Genomic DNA, 6,000 nt, shown 5'->3' with positions numbered 1-6,000 from the left:
ATGCAATCGACCGACAGCACTGCACAAGCCAGACCCGCACAGCACGGAGATGTGACATGCGCACGGGTCATGAAACGATGGGCACAGTAAGTGGACCGACACCCATCCCCTCACTTAGTTACAAAAATGTCTTTTCCTCGTGACGAGGACTTTCAGGGCTGCTTGGCTGGTGCCTTCCAAGTACACCAAGCAGCCGTGTTACCGACCATGGTCGCCCTGTTGTCCTTTGCGTCCCAGGACTCAATTTCTTCCCTTTCCTGAAGCCTGGACCTTCCGGCCCCCTCCGCCCATTTCCCCCACGCCCCACCCGCTGCCCCGGCAACCACAGGTCTGAGCCCTCCTGCTGTGGGTCTGGCTGTTTCAGGTTCCACGCTGAAGTGCCTGCCTCACTCGTCTTTCTTCTCTAACTTACTTCACCCAGCTTCGTGCCCTCAAGGTCCATCCACGTTGCTGCCTTCTTTCGTTTGTTTGTTTAACCCAGTTTGAGTTTACTTTCTGTCACTTGCAACCAAGAGGCGACTTGGCTGATGTTCTGCAGCACAGCCCACACCACTCGCCTCGCAGTGAACGCCAGTCGATTGCTCACAGCCCCTCGGGGTGCAGCCCCTCCCTCGGCCGGGCCTCGGCGCTCCGCGGAGCCAGGAGGACTCGAGTCTGTGGAAGGGTCCTTCTCGTTCTCCCCGAAGGACCAGTTTCTGCAACATGGAAGCGCAGGCGGCAACCAAAGGGTTGGCTTCTGCGGGCAGAGCTTCCTCTGGGGTGGCGGCCGCAGCAGCACACCCTGGAACGGCCTCTGGCGTCCCAGAAGAGGTCACTGTCCACAGACCTGCCGGGACAGGCTGCCAGGCACTGGGACGTCGGTCTTTGCAGGTTCTGAATGGGATCCCTTTACTCGAGGCTTTTTAAGGAAGACACGGCCTTTCCTTCTGGCTGTGCTCTCCTTCAGATGAAGTCCCTAGGCCAGCTTTGCAGACGGAGACGCAGAGGACTGTCCCGGGACTCGGCCCAGCTCTGCCGGAGACAGACCGAGAGATGGCCACTGCTGCGCTCGGCACAGCCCAGAGACGACCAGGCCCCTGGTCCCCCTGGCCGCAGACCTGGAGCGGGTCCCAGCACTGCGGCCCCAGAGTCAGCGCCAGGGCTCGTCTCCGACCAGTCTGCGAAGTCTCCCTCAAGTCTTCAAATCTGAAGGCAGCGCCCAAAACACGTGAGACTTCGCACAGCAGTCTGCAGTCCTGCTCTCCTGTCCAGCAAAGGCCTGGCGACACGCCCAGGTGGCAGCACCCGGCTGGAGCTGAGCAGCCGCTGCCAGCCTTCCAGGGCCCAGACGTGCCCCAGCTGCCACGGGGGCCCTTCCCCTGCGTCGTCCACCCTCCTGGCCCGGAAGCGCCAAACCTGCAATCCAGGTCCAGCCCAGTCACCCAAACTCACGAGTCTCATCGCCTTTCTCCCCTCGCTCCCTAAACGCATCAAGTTCTCTGCCACCTCCAGGGCCTTATGTGTGTTCCCTGCCTGGACTCGTCACCCAGAGGCCTTCTGTGGCCCAGCGAGGTTTCTGCTTGAATGTCCTCTCCTTAGAGTGCCTTTCTGACACGCCGTTCTCGTCTTCTTTCCCTTCTCTCCTTCGTTCTTCTTTGCCTTTGGTCTTCTTTCCTCCCCCTCTCTCCCTCCTTTTTCTCCCCCCCCCCAACTTCCCCTCCTTGGCATCGTCATCAGAGGCATGTGCCCTCCCTCCCACATTCCCATTAACATGCTGAGGGACACCGACCACCCGCTTCAGCCACACGTCCGTCTCCTCCAACCAATAAACCAGCAAGACCCGTTTTTATAAGGGGAAGTTCTCTTTGCAAAGAGTCATCTGCTTCTGAACCATGGACACCTTCCACGGCCCCCAGAGCCTCTGCCCTCCCCAGATTCCGGGGTAGGAACTCCAAAGGAGGGGAGACCTCCTGGAGACTTCCGATGCCCGAAACAAGGCAGAGGACATGCATGTCTACAGTCCCCTCCATGCCACGCCCCCTTCCACCAAACACCTGCACCGTTCTCCCCAACCACACGCCCCTCTGTGCATCGCCTTCTCTCTATAAACAGTGGCTGTGGCTCCCAGCTGCTCTCCTTCCTCACCTCAGGAGATGTGGAGGCCCATGGGACTGTCAGGGGGCAGGGTGGCAGGAGAGGGGGGACCCAGGGTAAGCCAGTGGCGGGGGAACCCCCTTCCCAACAGAGTTCTGTTCTTAAGGGAGGGTGAGGGGTCACCCAGCGATCTACCCTCACACGAGCGCGGGCGCGGCCCCTCCTCTGAGTCACACGCTCCCCTCCCTGTCACCGAGGCACGATAGACTGAGAAGCTGTGTCCGTGTGGGAGCCCCGTCCACAAGGACTCCAACGTGCAGGTCGAAATTCTCCAAGTGCCGCCAGGAGGCCACCCGGCGGCCGGCTCCCTGCGCATGCTGCAGCCTGCCTGCAATGATGGCAAACTCCCACCTTCTGCTCCAGCTCTTAATTCGAGGAAGGGAAGGGAAGGCCAAAGCCGCCCACGGCCCGGCAGGCCTCCCCGAGCCCAGGCTCGACCCCGCTCGCCTGCTCTGTGGAGGGGGGCTGGTGGCCCTGGCTGTGCCGGGGGTTCCTCAGGGGCCATCGGGAGCCCCAGGCTGCACCCCCACCAGCTCCCTGGCCCGGCACACACCAGGACGCCTTGTGGCAGTCACCCCCCTTGGAGGGTCACAGAGGACCAGTGCACCAGAATCCCAAAGCACCGAACAAGGGCCGCTCAGACGGCCGCCCGGTGGGCACTGGAAAGGCCAGGTGCCTGTCAGCGTGCCCTGGGTCTGGGGCCCTGCCAGGGAGCCGCCCGTGACATGCCCATGTTGCCTCCCCGGGTCCCCACTGACCACCTCAGTGTCGTGGGCCGAACAGTCTTCCCCCCAAATGCATGTCCCCCTGGGACCTCAGAATGTGACCTCACTGGGAAAGGAGGGTCTTTGCAGAGAGCACAAAGGTAAAGACAGAAGTAAGATCACCCGGGGCTGGCAGTGCAAAATCCGAGTGTCCTCGTAAGAGACAGAAAAGGACACAAAGAGGGGCTGTGTGAAGATGCGGGCAGAGGCTGGAGGAACGGAACGGCACTGCAGCGGCACAGGGGGTCTCCCTCCGAGTCTCCGAGAGTCCCCACGGCCCGCCCTCGTGCCGGACCTCTGACACCCGGGACTGCGAGAGGGCACGCGCCCGTGCTCTCAGCCGCCCGGTCAGCGTGGGCTGGAGCAAAGTGACGTCACTCCGTGTCTGTCTGTGGTGCAAAAGGTGCCCTTCCAGGGGCCAGCAAGGTTCGGCATGTGAGAGCTAGAAACGGTCTAATAAAGTCAGACATCATCATCACCTTCATCATCACTGTCATCCCATGGCCACCACCGGCAGCAGCGTCATCATCCCCGTCACCGTCACCATCTTGGGCGTCATCCACCCAGCAAGCACGAGTCACATCCCACACGCGGGCACCACCCGCGCCCCCTTGCCAGCCTCCCCGACAACGCTGTGGAGCAGCTCTAACTGCCCCACTGTCCGGACGAGGGAACCAATACCTGAGAGATGAGGTTAACCTGCACTGATTTCTGAGCTCAGACAGACAAATCCCCACCCCACAAGGTCACTAGCTGTGTGACTTCTGGCCAATTCCTCACGGGGCTGACCCCACACAAGAGTGCCCACCGCAGCACAGGGCTCTCATGGGGGTGAGAGAAGTGATGACCAGAAAGCACTTGGCCGGCAGTGGATGGTGCAGGTGTCACTGCCCTGCAGGAAGAGGAGCTGCCCTCTTCGTCCCCAACCCTGGCCACACGATTAACCCCGTCCACTCCTGGGAACCTCGGAGTGCACAAACCTGGAGCTGTAAAGGCGCCAGGGAACCAGGCCCTTTCCTGTGCTCTAGCTTGTCCCTAAATACCCCGGTGCCCCGAGGTCCTCCAAAATAAATCCAAGCAAATCCCACACCCCCAAGCACAGGACCGACTACATAATTTGCAGGGCCCTGTGCAAAACACAGATGTTAAAAAACTACTAGGAACCTAAATTGACAACAGAGTATTAAACGGAGCGCAGGGCCTTTCTGCGCACGGGGCCCCGGGACTGCCCAGGCCACACACCCATGAAGCCGGCCTGGACCCCAGACCCTGCCGACCTTCATGGGCGCCCACCCAGGCCCTTTGCTGTTGCTCCTTGTATTTGGGTAACAGCTGCCTTCCCCTGACCCACCCCCCAGGCTGGAGGGCTGGGCTGACAAGCACCCCAATGCTGGGTGGAAATGGAGCGCCTGGAGCAGGCGAGAGCCAGGTCCCTGGCCCGGGACCAGGCTGTGGGAGCTGGCGTGAGGGCAGGACCACGGATGAGACCGTCAGCCCCAGCAAGCCTGCCACACACCCCAGTGAAAAATGTGAGTCCCATTGGCCGTACGGATCGGCCCTTTCTGCACGGGCCTGCAAGCTGCAGCCTGCCTAGTCCTGGATCCAATCCGGTCCGACTCACCTGCTCTGACTCCCACAGAAAGGGGCAGAAGGCAAACCCCAACCCAGCCCTCCCTCACTGGGGCCACACTAAACTTCCTGTGAAAGCTGCGTGGAGAGGCAGCCAGTACTGGCACCGCAGTTTCACCTCAACAGGGAGCAGGGCTGTCAGGCAGGCGAACTGAGAGGCAGGGGCCTCTGGCCCCCAAGTACAGCTCCCAGCCTTGGCCACAGCACCAAGGAGTCTGGGGTGTGGGGATGCCGTGTGGCCTGCTATTGGTTAGCTGCAGTTTACTGAGTCCTTTCTACTCACGCAGGCTTGCAGGCTTTGGGCAAAGGCAGCCGCAGGCCAGCTTTTTCTGTAAAGGGCCGAACAGTAAATATTTCAGGCGCTGAATCACGTGGCCACTGCTGCAACTCCTCAACTCTGCTGTTGTACCCAGGCTGCAGCGCTGCAGACGGCAGGGGGAGGAGTGGGCGTGGCCGGGCTCCCCAGCACTGTGTTCAGGAAAGCGGGTGGTGGGGGCATTTGTGCTGAGCCCAGGACTGAGCGACTCAGTTACAGCCTGCCATCTAGTCACCTGGCCGGCATGTGCTCCCACTCCCCGCTGCAGTGACACCCACTCCCGTCTGCCCCGACAAGCCCACTTGTTCCCTGCTGGAACCTGGCCCCTCGAAAAACAGAGGCTCAACAGGGCTGATTCAGTAAAGTGTTTCATCCCCACTTTCAGGTTAAAAAAAAAAACAACACGCACACACCAAGGTTTGGAGAGAGGAAGTGGCTTCAAGTCACAGAGCTGGACCAAGACCTGGTTCTGCAGAGGTTTTGCTGTACAACTCATGGGTAAAAAAAGCAAATGTTTACAGAGGCCAAATAGGTCATGGGAGACAGAGTGACGGGAAGTATAATAAGGAGTGGTGGGGACTGTGGCACACTGGAGCATTACATTCTATCTACAGAGGTCACTGTTCCTCGGCTCCAGGCAACACCATGTGTGAGCCCGGGGCCAGCAGGGCCAGGTTTTCTGGCTTTCACGAGAAGCCGGAAATCCACGCTTTCATGCGCAATCTTCCAATTCTCAAATGCTGGCAAAGCATTTGGTTTTCTTTTTTCCTAAACTCTGTGCCGGCCAAAGAAAGCATGCCATCGCTTTGTGGCCTCTGGCTTAAAACGAGAAAATACTTGAACAGTTTTGTCCCTGAACCCTTCTTCCTCAGTGTACCAGCTGCTCAGGCTGCACCCAGGGCGGGGAACTGGCAACGAGGCCGGGCCACGCACTTCAGAACGTTCTCCCAAACCCCTCAACATGGAGAGAAAGCAGCAGCAGCTCCTTCTGCTCCTGAAGACAAGCTTTCTCTTCTAGTTTTTGGTGTTCCCCTGAGAAGTCAGACAGGGCCCCTGAGGATACAGGAACCCCTCAATTTCACCCTCTTCATGTGAAGATCACGGCCCACCCTGCCTGGGGCTAACAGCACAAGAAGATGCTGGACGCCCCCGTTTCTC

The sequence above is a fragment of the Artibeus jamaicensis genome, unplaced genomic scaffold (assembly GCF_021234435.1).
Source record: "Artibeus jamaicensis isolate MK-2021 breed Jamaican fruit bat unplaced genomic scaffold, CSHL_Jam_final contig_685, whole genome shotgun sequence".
NCBI lineage: Eukaryota > Metazoa > Chordata > Mammalia > Chiroptera > Phyllostomidae > Artibeus > Artibeus jamaicensis.
The sequence above is the reverse complement of the archived record's forward strand: the minus strand, read 5'-3'. Positions refer to the sequence as shown.